Source organism: Chamaea fasciata, unplaced genomic scaffold (assembly GCF_029207755.1).
Source record: "Chamaea fasciata isolate MVZ Bird 193981 ecotype frontalis unplaced genomic scaffold, bChaFas1.0.hap1 SCAF_8, whole genome shotgun sequence".
Lineage (NCBI taxonomy): Eukaryota > Metazoa > Chordata > Aves > Passeriformes > Sylviidae > Chamaea > Chamaea fasciata.
In genome coordinates, this window is record NW_027094093.1 from 7,549,205 (window position 1) to 7,564,263 (window position 15,059).

Consider the following 15,059-nt stretch of genomic DNA (forward strand, 5'->3'; position numbering starts at 1 on the left):
GTCAGCGTTCCCTTAAAAATGATTTGGTTACATGTGCTGGTTTGGAGCTGTTTTTCATTCCCTCAGCTGTAAATATGAAGAATGAAGTGAGCAGGAATTCTATCACCTCTGTTCTGATGGTGATAACTGAGTCAGTGATGAGCTGTCAATTGAACTGACTTCCACCAGAGTCTCACCAGAGCCTTGTGCTGGCTGTCACAGCAATTTAGTAAGTTCAGGCAGTGCACTGTGAATCATGACCATGCAAACATTACTGACTGAAAGCAAAAGCTATGGAAATTCCACCCCCCACCCCAAATTATCTCCCTTTTTCTGTGCCCTGCTGTAGCAGCTCAGAGTCTGTGTCAGTCCTGAGAGCAGGGACTCCACTTGCTTCCTCCAAGAACTTCAAATTCCTTCTTGTCATGAAAGAGAATTCTGGTTGGTCACCTACCTTCCACCATTTAGCATAAACGCTTTGCTGCTGCACTATTCCAGTCTCTGAAATTACACAGTGAAAACTGGAAAGTGAAAACTGGAAAGTGAAAACTGGAAAGTGAAAACTGGAAAGTGAAAACTGAGAGCTACAGAGAAAATTTGGAAAAACGAATGTTTTTATTAGCTTTTATGCTGAAGATCTGTATAGCCAGATGTCACTGTTTCAGCTTTAAACTCCCACCTCCTTTCTGCTTTTATGAAGGTTGTAACTGCTGCTTTTCAAGCACAACTGATAAAAGCATTGAAAAGAAAATGCTCATCATATTTTGAAATGAAAATTTTTTAAAAAATAATTAATAAGCCCAGTCCAAGAAGTCCCTTTTTTTTTTTCTTTTTTATATGCCTGTAGACCTTTTACCTTTTCATTTTTCCTGTCAACTTCTTTCACTCTTGCTTTAAAACCATTTTCCAGTTTTCCAACTTAGTTCCAGGACCTATTCTTTCCCTTCTGCTGGTCCGTTCACATCTGGCACAAAGAACTTCTGCCATGCTGTCTCCACTCAACTTCTCTTGTGACACAGCTCCAGACTCTGAATTCCTCCTCCACTGAGTTCTCCTTCTTGCCTGGCTCAGTCAGGTGTCCCATCCATGCTATCCATGACCCAAGAGCTGGGAACTGGAGATCATCAGGTGGGCAGAGCCATAGTGACATTAAGCCTTGGCTAAAGAAGCCTGCAAAAAATTTTCCTAACTCCTTGACCAAGCAGTGCAGAGCACCTGACGCAACAGTCAAAGCCAATTACAACTTCTGAAATTAAGCCTGAGTTATTAAAATAACTGCACTTTTCACAGGAACACTGTGTTTGTCTACAGCAAATCACATAACTCGCTCATTTTCATTTTGATATAGCTTGCAACAGGGAAATCTTTTGCTCCTATCAAAATATTTTTACATGTAGACTAAAGCAAATTATTTGTTTACATAATTCCATAAATCTTAGTAAACAAAACAAACTCACTACACTCAGGCCTGTACTGCTCAGACAGAAACTACCAGTTGGTAGCAAAAATATTGGCCATCTGATCTTCCTTTCAAACAGGGAATGCTTTCAGTATCCTAATGAAAACCACTCCAGAGCACAAAATCCACTAGCAAAACAAACAAGCAGCAATATTAGTTACATCTAAGCACTATAATGTGTCTAACCTGGTTGTTTGGTTTTTTTCCTAGCAGTTTGGACTGGAAAACTCCAGTCCATATGTTCAAGTCTCAGCTGTGCTTTTCGATAAACAGAAGTGTATTTAGATGTCAGCTAACTCAGCACAACCTGCTTTTCTAGTGGGGAGAGTAATTTCAGTACTATATTTTATACATAGATAAACTCAGAGGTGTGTAATTTCCCATGGGCACATGCTGTGGAAGCATGACTACTGAATTGTAACACTGTCAGACACTGAAAATACCACAGGCAGGCACAGGAGGAAACTACTGCCACAGTGAAGCCTCCTGTGACTGGTTTGGGTCATACTCATCCTCCTTTTGTAACCTCATCACCACAGCAATCACATTTTCACACACACAGAGGTTCAAAACACAAACTTCCTTGCTCTGTCAGGCAAGTTGTGCTCACCGGGTCTATCTCCCCAGCTGGAGACCCCACAGACACTTTTCCTGCAGCAGATGTGTGATCCTCACGCAGGTTAGAAATGCTGAAACTGCCTTCAGTGGGAACCACCCAGGGCTCAGACTGCCTCAGCTTATCACCCTACAGCCACTCCAAACCAATATGAAATAACAGTGCCATAGAAAAGAAGGGTTGTATTCCCTTCATCTCCCACCACAACAGAGATGATGCTTCTCATTCTGATGGCAGTGCCAGCTCCTGTGGATGTAGATTAAATGCCAACACATTTTGAGATACCTTTCTTGAAGTTCATAAAAAGAGCACCAACTGAGTATTTCCTTTACATAAAATTTGTATTTGCTGCAACTCCTCTTTTCAATGTAGTTATGTTAAAAGTAGTTATCTTGGAATGCTTTATTTTCTGAAGGAAGGTTAAATTTTCTGGAAGAAAGTTGAGCTTTCTTGTGGTCCAATTTATACCCCTAGGGGTCAAAAGCCTAGTGAGCCTTTTAATTTCTCACTAAATTGTAAATCTAATTACCTGGCTAACTCCTGAGCTCCACTCAGTTATGAGAGGCACTCATCAGGGAAGACGGCAGGAATACTAAAGATGGGAAACAAACAGCTGTATTAACAGCACAGGAAGTAATTAAGAAACCGAACAAAGAGTTGTGAGAGAAAACGAAAAGGATCAAAATAAGTCTGTTTTGCTGTGAAGTAACTATGAGGGGAAAGGAATTATACAATTCTCCATATGGTTTTGCTTCATTCTGTCCCCAGGGGTACTTCGTCCCCATTGTAAAGTTAAAATGGTTTCAAAAGGGAAACGTACAGAAGCGGGTGATTTGTCCCTGTTGTTTAAGACCGTTTTCCCTGGTTTCCGTGTGAACAGCAGCTTCAGATAGGAAGACCCCATCAACCTTTGCTGACTCTCTAGAGAGAAAATATGACTTCAGAATGCAGCCTAAACCAACAACACTAGGAACTACTGGAATTTGACAGATTTTAAACACTTGGCTCTAGAATCAAGATATGACAGTCGTGTAAAGCTCAATGCTACTAAGTTCTACTGATGTTCTCTTTCTTTTAATTTTCAAATTTCTTATCTTCTTCCTATGCACATGCTCCGAGCCCTTCTGGCAGACATTCTCAGAATAAACTGAACACAACAACATCATGTTGCACACCAACAAAATCATGACAGTAAAAAAGCACTTAAAGCAGATACCAGCTTATTTTTACAATGCAAGCTAAAATTACTGCCATAGCCGCCTTTTTAAAGTAAATGTAGACATTAAAGCAACTTTCCAGAATGTGAGAAACTGCGTAATGATCTCATTTTTCCACCGGAGATTTAATTTTTTTTTCTAGAAACAATCCTAATCTTACTGGTGTATGAGTGGGAAAAGTGTGTTCTGTGCCCTAAAAGTGATCCAAGATGCACAGAATCAGAATAGCATGAAGGATATCAGTGCCCCTGTGCTGGAGAACACCTGGGTACCAGTGTCAGCTTCTTTTTATGCACTTGGAAGGGTTATTTGGGAAACAGACAGTCCCTGCAGGAAGAACTGGAGTAGTTCTTCTCTAACTGTGGATCTGGACATGTTCTAGGAGGATGCTTTTTCTTTTACACCCTTGCTTTGTTTCCAACATAACTTTTCCTCCAATTTCTTAAAATTTCCTCTTCCCAGAAAATCTGCTTCCTTTTTGAATGCTGTCCCTCACTTCCCTTTAGATCTAAAACACCAAAGAGTGAAATTTTAACCATTGGGCTTTCAAAATTACTCTCCAATGACCTTAGAGATAGATAAACTCAACGCCATTAAATTTCTATCTGCCCTGAGTCAGAAACATAAAAACTCCAATTCTGCATTTAGAATATTACTAGATGACTAACTATTAAGTTTTCATGAGCAATATTGGTAAATGTGGGCACCGCACTAAAAAGCTAAATGCACCTTTAACCTCACGTAGCTACACGAGAGAGCTGAAATGCTTTAAAACTCAAAATTACAAACTATGCAATGCACAGTGTGAGCACAAACATACAGATTACTGAAAGGCAATTGAAAGGGCACCTGCTGACTCTCTAGCATAAAAGTCATAAAGTTTTCAAATAAATGGATTCACCCGGCAATTGGCCACATGGTTGCTTTTTAATTAACCATTTCACATGGGGTATTATTTGATGGGAGAAAAGTCCAGAACAGGATGTTCTTTAATCACCTTTACTTTCTCAGCATTGTTCTGTGTATGCTACACACAAAGTAAACTTGATTATAATTATCACATTCAGCTTAAACAATAATTCAGAGAGAACTGCTGTGGATACAGGTACTTGGTGCCTTCAGAGACAGTAATAAATGTCTCCTAGTGAAATTAAATAACGGGCAGAAGGTTCCAAAGGGCAAAGGCTGACAGTTTTGCCCAAGTAGGTGCCTTAGCAATTCCTCCAGCACGCCCTTGCTGCCCCTATCTGCACTGACAGCTGCACTTCCTGTCTCTGCCTCTGTCCATAAGACACTCAGGAAGGAAGGGTTATATCTTTACATGTTTCCCATGAAACTTTCATGGCTAATTCCTGGAGCACTGAGTCAGACTGACCATCCACACACTTGCCCCCCCCAATCCAACTTGTTATTTTTCTCCCTACTCCTTATTTCCCATTGTTATGGGCCTTTTCCTCATTTAAACTGCAATTTTTTTAACATATTAGTCAATTCTAGCAATATTTTAAAATACAGGCTAGTATCACTGCTTTGTTCCGCAGAGTTACCAAAACTGACGTTTACATCAATTATTCTAAGTAAAATATTACAAAAGTCACCAAAAATATTCTGGTTTTTTGGGGGCAGCGTGTGTTTGTTACACTGATGGGACTGGATGCCTCATTAAGAGTTTCTTGTAAATTTCAAATATACTGTGAATGAAATTTGCTTACGTCTTATCGGCTTAATTTGATTCTCCTGAAATCTTCCTGTACTTCTCGAAATATTAATTGTTTCAGATGTTAGTTGCCTCAGACTGATTTGAAACAGTGTGGCAGACCACTCCGCTCGAACCAAACCTCTCTTGGATCTACTGCATTGGAGAAATTGCTTCAAAAAGCAAGAGCTTTTCTTCAAACTCGAGCTATTGACCAGAATTAACTTTTCCAGCTTCGGGACAGCTTCCTTACCAAGAACTATCTTGGAGCTTAAAATACCTCAGACTGAGATTATGGCAACCAAATGTTAGTTGTATTAATCATACAAGTATATTCTTTGTCCTTCTGTTTCAAATTTGCAGAGGAAAAGAAGTCTCCCATTTTGCAACGCTCTTTGCTGGACTTTGAATCTAAAACATCTGACTACTGCATCTAAAGAAAAGCCAGCAGCCGATCCTGCTTTCGGCAGCTAAAGGAAAAAAGGAATCACTCAGTTAAAACCGAAAGTCTGTTGCAAAGTACTCACCAAACTCCTAGCAACAGCTCTTGAAGAAAGAGGGGATTCCTGAATCAGGGCTGGGTATGATCCTCCCCTACTGTTTCACGTTGAAGGGGTGTGGTGTAAAGTTACAAAGGCAGGGCTGCAACCTGATCTGGCTGGAGCGGGCTCCTGCCCGGGGATTACTCACCCAGCCCGGCGTCCCGCGGAGCGCACGGGCTGGCCCCGGGCAGCAGGCAGATCCAGAGACCCGCGGCAGCCCGGGAAGGCTTCCTGGGTACAGGTCTCGTCTGCCCGGAGTTTGGAGCAGCTGTGTTCCAAAGAGCTCGAGCTGAAATGGAATGCACCCTAAAAGAGTGAGAGACCGGAGGATAATTTGTTCATTGTACCTGGCAGACTCGTGACGATGCCCCGTTCCTTGCAAATTTAGGAGATGCGGTGTGATGGACTGCAGTGCTTTGTCTTTCTAAACGAAGCCAGGCTGCTCACCCGGCTGTATGGAGCTGCTCACAAAGCCTGTTCTGCCTGCAGCTACAACATCCCGTCCATTTAAACATCACACCAGAACGTGCTAAAACTCGAGTCCAGGGTCATTGAGAGTGCTGTGGTTGGTGGTAGGGGTAGGGACACCCAGAGACCTTGTAACTCGTGCGGGTCCAGAATCTCAGTCTTGGACACGCAGGATGGGAATTCCCGGGTAAGGAATTAAACAGAAATAACAGCTGAAGTACAACAACTCACACAGTCAGTAGCTGTAACTCATTGTTTCTAGACAAAGACAAACAGTTTAAATCACTTTCATTGAAGGTTACATTCAACTGTTCACCACGATCCTGAAACAGACTGGCAGTCAGTCCTGGTCCGTTAATGGATTAACTATCTCTGAAACAAACAGAAGGGCTCCTGGCAGATCCTTAGACCTCCTGGTTGTTGTTACTGACTGTAAAAATGTCTGTAATGCTTTTCAGAACAAAGTCAGTAGTCAGCTGAGTCTACTTACTATTAACTGGGTCAATAATGAAATGGATTAACCATCCTGAAATGGACTAGAAGCACTCCCAAAGCAAAGGGACAGTTAAAATGCTGGGAACGAGGTTCTACCATGCAGTTACTAATTACCAGCTCAGATAAAGCCAGAGGCAAGCCAGCTGCAGAGGTCAGTGAAAAGGAAGTGGTCAGTCTTGTCATGTGTCACACCACAGCAAATGGAAAACATTGTGTTAAGAATCAGTATTTATCAGTGCTATCCCATAAACCTATTTGAGGGTCACAAGAAAGACAGTCCAAAGCAGATGCACTAAAATTATACTATGACTTAAAGAAATGTCTGTACATTTACAATAGAAACAAAACTCAACAGATGTCAAAAATGTACACGCTTCTCCACTTTGATAATGCACCTACGTGGATGAACAAGAATCTGCGTGGATAGTTTCAGACCCGCTCCACTCTACACGCAATTTACAAAGAAGTTGCTTTAGTTTTAGTTGTGCTGAATGATCTGAAATTACAAGTCCATGCAAATTTATTTCAAATCTAGGAACTGGGCCTGGCCATAATTTCAAGTGGATTTTTTTTGCTGTTTTTTTAAATGAACACACACACAAAAAAATTTTCATAGTTTTTGTCAACGTGTTAAAATCAGTCTTCTCACAAGATTTTACTCAAGTAACTCAAAGGAATTCTGAAAGATATAGTCCACACAGACATGAAGAAATAAAAGGGAAAAGCTGCAGTTTAAAACACATTTGACATCTTATTGTCAAATAAGGGGAGAAAAACATAAAAAGAAAAGTACTTTAAAGAATATATAAGAGAATAAACCCCTTATATTGATTAAAAGTTAGACTAAGAAATCTTTGGTAAATAAAAAACAGGATGAGAGTAAAAATACCACCATGTGCTCCAGGAATGCATACTCAAAAGAAAACTTCCAAGGAAACTATCGCATTTTCAGATAAGCAGTTTTGCATTCTAATCTGTTGATGCCTCTCCAGCTCCCACATACAGTCCGCCTAATTTAGTTGCCAGGAATTAATTTAGTTGTCCTCCTAATTTAGTTTGCATTATAACTACAACATAAAAGGCTTCAGTTGAAACTGGAATCTGACTTTGAAGGTGAAAACAAAACTGATTTGAACCTTTAGTGTTATCAGAGAGTTCCATTCAGCTATGACCTGGCCTAGACAATCCCACTAATACCTGGCCTTCCCTGAAGCCTACTGATAACTCTTGTCTGTCCACAGAGGAAAATGTCCCTACCTGAGGAGGTATCAATTAGCAAATACACACAATAGTACAGCTGGAGTAAACTAAAACAGAGATACCATGAAAAAAAAATTGTTTGTACATACTTGCAATACTCAGTACTTGGCTCTGAAGAGTCCAAAGCTGATGTGATTAGAATTTAGTCTGACGGTGCACAGAATTATTCCCAACAAATTGGGAGATCAAGGAATTAAAATAAAAGAAAAAGGATGGTCTCTGTAAGAGGTCAGCATCATTACAAGCCTGGTGAACAAACAGACACTGCTTGAAAAGGCACAGTGCCAGCTACCCTCCGACCACAGAAATAATCCCTTTACTCCACACTAGCAGCTGGGAGCTCTCACCATGAAGCTGCTGCTGGTGACAGCCCCATCTTTTCCAAGAGCCAAAACAGGAGACAATGTGCAATCCCAGGAAACCCTCAAGCCTGGAACTCTGTCTTCACTACTGGCCTGCAGAAGGTAGGCAAGGATAACGATGCTAATGGTAAAGGTCTCTGCGTCTGCAAAATGCTTACAAAGACACGGGTTAAAAACATCTGGCTCCTCCTTGAGGCACAGCAGCGGCCTCAGGCCAGGTACTCCACCCTTTTCTCCTCCATGTCACTCTACACAGCCCGCACTTCTACCACAGGGTGGCACGCTGGTTTTACACTGGCAACATTGCCAGTGCCAGCAGGACATCAGGAAACGAGCTAATAACTATCCTAAAAGCTTCAGAGGACTGGGGAAGAGTCCCTGTCCTCTGCAATGTCTGTTACCAGTTTGGGCTGGTGCTCACGATGACTGAAAGGGATGGAGGGAAAGACAGCGAATGACAAATACTGATTTTCCTAACCTGTACGTTTTTATTTGTATATAGTGCATGGATTTTTAGGGGAATGTGTGATACTTCCCCACAGCCCTAAGTGTATGCTGTTCAGAAATGAAAAAGATGCACAAATATCCAATCTTGTAATTGTTTTGCTGTACCAGAACACAGATAAAGCGACAAAAACAGTTTTGTTTGTGTATACATCATAAAATTAGTATTTTAAGCTCTATCTGAAGCAAGATTCACTATGTCACAGAGTTGACGAAACAAAGTCTTACATAAGTTGTTCCTCTCTGTGAGGATGTGACATTGCTCGAGCTTTAACAGCACGGAGTCTGTAATGTCGTGTTGCCCTCTAGCGATGCCGCTTGATTTTCTCACTGCTTGGGTCTAAAAATTTCCTCAGAGCTGAGAGCCGTCTGCCTCCCGCTTTCAACAAACTGAACCATAACTTAATACTTCCACTGGTGCTTGAACAAACTCAGAATGCAGAAGCTGTCATTTAACACCTGTCTCTCTGATGCACTCCTCTGTCTCCTCTTAGTGTTTCTTTCACGTAACTTTCTGATCTTACTTAAAAACCATGGCTATCTCAAGGGTTTTCTAAAGACAGAAGCTGAAATCAACATAGAGGCTGGCTCTTTTCTGAAAGCAGAACATTGAGATAGTACAGTGTGGCAACTTCAAAAATTCAGGCTTTGTTTCTGTCCTCACTCCAAAGTAGTAATCACTAAGTAACACATTATGATATAATATTAGCAATGGAAATGTAAGAACATCTTTAAAAGGGAGAATCTTCAACACTTAACACCTAATTTTATTTTTGCTGGGGTTTTGTGCTTTGAAAGTCAAACCTTTAACAGGGGTATCAAGGGTAAGTCGGGTAACTGGACTATCCTAACGTGATCCTAATGTGTATCTTTAGGGGTGAGAAGAGGAAGCAAATTGAGAGATGGATGAGAGGGAAGGGATTATCAAGCCCATTTCTTGCTAGCTGAAAATCTTTCCAAGCTGAACTACTCACTCAGCCTGTCTGAGCAGCAGCAAGGAATACATTCAGCATCTGCCTTTCTGATTTCCAAGCCCAATCATCTGATGGTGATCAATCGGTTCTCTTGAAATTAAACTTTTGGTTGCCCAGCAGAAATACAGAGGTTCTGCAGTCAGCTGATGCTGTTGCTCTTTTTCCTGAAAGAAGTTGAGCTTTTAAAAATTTCCCTCCATCAAGTCCAGGATGTAAAAAACAAAACCAAACCAAACCCACCCCCCCCCCCCCAAAAAAAAAAAAACCCAAAAAAACAACAACAAAAAAGCCAAAAAGGCTTTCCTTTTATTAGGCAGAACACCTTGTCAACTTCTATCTTACACAACCCCAGTATTAGAAGCCATCAGAAATAACATTTCCCTGTGTCGATACCAGATGAAGCAGGCATTAAATACCCAGCATATTAATAATCTGAATATTGTTTAGAATGAGCAGGGAGAAGCAATGCAACCCTAAAGATTTTTCTTTTCTTTTCCTGTATCACAATCAAACTACTGCCTCTTGCTAAAGGACAGATGTGACAAACTTTCACATTTCTTGTTCCCATCTGAGCAGTTGTTTCCCTTGAAATTTTTTAAATTCATTTTTCTGTGCATTTCTTTTTGCTTATGACCTTAGATAACTCATACTTTTTTAACTCATCAATTTCTTAAGACTAAAACACGGACAGCTTGGAGCATGCTTTGAAGTTGAAATCCTAGAAAATTAGTTACCATTACTACCTTTTTTAAAACCCCAGAGAGAAGCTACTTCTATAGTACAATTACAGGAATCAAAATACAGGACAGAGCATGTGACATTTGGAATAGTGTGGAGATTTCAAGACTCATATCCAATAAAAAAATTGGATAACTAAGGAAGTAGGGGGTCAGGTCAGAATCAAATGCCATTTTTAGAGCCAGCAGCTTTATGAAGTGTGAATTCCATTTAAAAACTCACAATACCTTCAACCAAAGCAGAAAAAGGGATGTCTTATGTAAAAGGACAAATAAACATTTTGTCTCCTTTCCTACAAAAGGCAGGTTTCTTATTTATTTTTAGTCCTTTTATTTCATTAATTTGAAAAGCTGAAAGAACTTTCCATCATTCTACTGCATTTAGATCTGAGGTAGATCATATCTGCAGCAGAACAGAGCAGAAGTATTACCTTCTGAATTCTCTTTTGTTAAATAATAAAAAAGGGAGGGGGTGTGTGGGCTCATCAAACAAATTGCCTCGCTGGACAAAGCACTTGTTTCAAAATTATATATTCTCCTTACCTGGCTCAGCAAATGCCTGCTTCTGAAACAGGTACGGGTTAACTCAATACATACTTTTTCTTGATTACCTATTTGTCATGATGTTCACTCTCCCGTGGCGTTTCTAATTATCCTCTTAATGAGTCCAGTGTTATTTGTCTTAGTAAACAAACATTCCTTCCCATCCACGTCCTTTCGTGCTCATTCCAAATGCAGCCTGAGCCCAGGTCTGGCTGCCTTAGTCACTGGATGTCACTGTTGCAGCTCTGAGAGCTTTGGTGTCTTACGTGGAAACAGCCAGCAACTACACTTGTATTTTATCCCTTCATTATTATTATTATTGGTTTGCATTCCTGCTCAGGCTGCAGTCAGTGTGAGTTTTAGCATAAGTTAAATATTTACAAGTATTCAGGCCTGAGGATAATTTCTGCTTTCAGGGGAAAATATGTCATTAAACTTTTAAAACTCTTTCCTTTTTAATTTAAAAGTGTGCCCTTTTTTTTTTTTTTTTGTTTTTTTTGTTTTCCACTACTCTAATAAGAGATTTACTTCTGAATATCTTTTTATGTATGCACAGTGTACATATTTCTGCCATTACATATATACACACACCATACCAGAATCACATACTTATTTACGAATACATATGCACATATGAAACTGATACAATACTTTTTAATCATTCCAAAATATTTTCTGGTAGGTTCATGTAAGCTGTAAATTTAAATGATTGACTATTGCAATATCTAAAATACTTACCCTCTTGCTTTTACAAAACTGAGACAAAGCTAAGTAGTGCAAGAAACGCAACTCTGTATGTTCAGAATGTTGAAAACTGACTAATTTAATCATGCATACAAGTATCTTACATTGTCAGAGACTTCGTACATGGGTTTTTCCTACATACCTTGAAATGTATTCTAGCAGCACCAAAATCATCAATTAGAAGTATACTCTGACGGTATTATTTAGCTGTTTCTAACTCTTGGTTAAATGAAACCAACTGAAATTAAATGGAGTGTTCTTTTAGCTAGAAAACCACAAAACAAGCAGAACTTCCCATTCATTGGACTTTCTACTGATTTCTCAGAAAGCTGTGAGCACACCTGTATTTTCTTTATCTTGTCATAGCATGAATAGAAATGAAAGCTATTTTCTTTTCAGAGAATGTGACTGGGAAGCACTAGTTACAGCTGTTCCTCCAGACTGCACCCAGGCCACTCTCTCTGCGTCATTTTGGGTTTTTCAATGCACCAGTTTCTCCCAGGCTGAGCCTTCCTCTGTGGTGTGGCTGGTGAATAAATCAGGTTCAGGAGACGCACAAGCCGTGCCATAAGGAGCAGCAGCAGGAGTCCCACTACGCTTTCAGGAAAGGATTTTAAGGGCATGAATAAGTGAAGAAGGCGGCAACTGAGGACACCGCCATGTGCTGCCAGTTCTGGGGAGCCTGAGCAGCCCGTGAGAGGCGTCTCCTGGCAGACAGACCTGGACCCACAGGGTCAGACCTGCTGCCTTCTGCTCCACCCAGCCCCACCGTGGGTATCCTGGTGCCAGGAGGGCCTCCCAGCATCCCTGCCCCACTTGTCATTTCTGCTCCATCACCTCCTGGCTCCTCACGTCTACCCCAGACACAGGAAGCAGGAAACTTGTTTTCCAATCTGCTAGAAACCTAAATAAAGCGTTACCAAGGACTACTGGGATAAAGACCTGCACTCCCTGGGGCTGGCTGCTTCCTCCCCACCTCACTGACTCGCAGTCTTCCAGGAGGACATTTGGAGAGGAAAGGGCTTCTCTAGGAATGGCAGAGACAGCAAAAGTCGTTTGGGAAACCCCACCTAAACTTTGGCTCTTATCAGTTGCTATCCGGTATCTAAGACAGCATCTCTAAGCAAAACAAACATTTCAAGTGTGTTCAGAAGAAGTCATTAGCCAGCTGAACTCAGCCAGCTGTTCCTGTGACAGTTCCTGCAGTGCACATGCTTACCATGATACAGCAGGAGACAGTTATTTACACAGTCCTTACAACCCTCAGAACAATTGTCTGCCCTTCACCAAGTTCTTGCCCTGCAAGAAACTGGAAACAATTTGTGTTTCACACATGACAGAGCACTGATCCATCTTCAACAAAGCTTATGTTGCCTAGCAGTAAGAAAAAGACTTTTATTCTTTTAGTATTTAATATTACTTTTCTGGTAATAGAAAATAAGAAATAATGAGATTAGACATGTGGAAGAAGTCTAAACACCAGATTGCACTTCAAAATAGGGAGAAGTACTGGATTAGGACTGAATGAAAAAACAATCTTGTTAAAAGTCCAGCACCAACCTGTTTCAAAACTAATCAATCAAGAGAAGACTGTGCCAAACATGGAATACTCTGTACACTGTAATACTGAAACTTATGACATGATAAAAGTTCTGTGTCACAGGTCCCATTAGACTGCTCCAGATGGGATAGCCCTTTCCAACTCACTAGGCAAAAGCCAACTTAGATGACTGATATCCATCCAATTAGTCAGTCGTAAAATCATTTGCTCCTCTCTTCAGAAGCAATATTACCGCAAGGATGATGCTGGATTCAAAACATCTCTTCTGTGCAACTGTTTCACGGCAAACACACAAAACAACAACAAACCAAAACAGATCCTTGGCAAGATCTCCTCTCCCAGGAGGCAGAGAATGGAACATAATGCCTTCAACAAGAGTTTTCCATTTTGGCTTGATCATTTCAAAACCAAGAGTAAACATCTGGAATTCTGACCAGCCAAATTCTCTCAAGTGTGTGCCTAACTCTAGACACGTAAGTGATGACTCTGGAATGAGGCGGTGCTTTTAAAAGGAGAACACAGCAGGTTGCTGCAGAGAAATTTCCTGATGCTGCATTCCTGTCTCATGCAGCAAGCTCAGACACGTTGGTCTGCTCAGTAACTGGATGAATGAAGTCATTTAAATTGTATCCACAGCAGTTCTTTAGCGGAAATGAGATAATGATGGCTCACCTGCAAGATTTACTCAGAGTGCTACCAGAGGACAAGTCAGAAAGGGATCTGAGAAGTCTGTGGAGGAATGAGAACAATTCAGTGATCCTGCTTCACTCATTAGAAAGAAACCCAGTATTTAAAGGTGTTTCCTGGGTGCTAAGAATATCCTCAGTAAAGCAGGGCTTAACAGGACTGTTCAGAATGCTTACAAAAGTTTATTTACAACATATGGAAAACCGTGTGGCTCTTGTGGGAAAATCCAAACCATTATAATAAAATCCTAGTTTGCCGAGTGGCAAAATTTTAACTGGCAAGAATCTCTCACTGCAATATTCTCATCTCTTTTCCTGAATTAGCCCATTTTAATAAGAAAACAGGCACTGACGGAGGATTTTTCATAAAGGCTGTGTGCTGTTGGTAACAGGTGATTAAGAATTACTCTATATTTTTCTTTGATCCTTTGCAATCTCTTTCTACCACTATACAAATCTCCACTAGATTCTGGCAGAAGCCTGTCAGCTTATTTGATTTCTTTCCAGCCTGGAAGATAGCTGGGGTGATATTTTTTACTTACACCACAGGGTAACAAAATTTGCCCAGAGCTAAGACACTAATACACACACCCTGCTCTAATGCACAGAATTTCTTTCACGTATAAATTTCTTTGACAGAATAACCCTCACAAAAACAAGTTGCAATTGTCGTCACTTATGCTTCAAAGAAACTTTTAATACAAGCTACTTGCAGTAAATCAAACACAGAAGCGGTTTCTTCTCAATAGCTAAATACAAGCTCCACACAGATTTTTTTATGATCAGAGTACTGTGTTGGATCATATTCAATTAAAGATGATTAAATATTCCCCCAAGAGATTTCATTCCTCCAATTCTATTTTAAAATTTGTTGCTTGTTGGAGAAATAGCTGCTATACAGATACAAGATACCTGTTCATGGGGGCTTTCCATCCTATCAAGATCTTCACATATAATTTGACCAAATTCATTTTTCATTTAAATGCTTTGTAATAACAATACTACCACAACAAAAATAATAAATAGAAGCAGCACCTTGCTTTGATGCTAGATGCAAAAGAAAGCATGTAACGAATAGATTGATTTAAGTACTTCCAATTTTAAATATTTTGAGGGACAGCTACAATAGATAGGTCTATCCTTCCCCCTTCCACCCTGCAGTTCTGGAACACACTGACAAAAATTCCAGCCAGGAATGGAAACTAAAAGAGAGCTA

At 40.4% G+C, this 15,059-nt stretch overlaps 1 protein-coding gene across 17 annotated transcripts in view; it reads right to left on the reverse strand.

The window, feature by feature from the left end:
- Positions 1–15,059, reverse strand: part of TFPI (tissue factor pathway inhibitor) — a 207,362-nt gene that overhangs the window by 27,356 nt on the left and 164,947 nt on the right. Inside the window, exon 1 of one of the 17 annotated variants that reach the window (XM_066189535.1) lies at positions 5,495–5,589. The exons of the other annotated variants lie outside the window; for them this stretch is intronic. The gene's annotated coding sequence lies outside the window, so the exon portion shown is untranslated. Of the gene's footprint in view, positions 1–5,494; positions 5,590–15,059 lie in introns of those variants that run through there. 17 annotated transcript variants of the gene reach the window in all.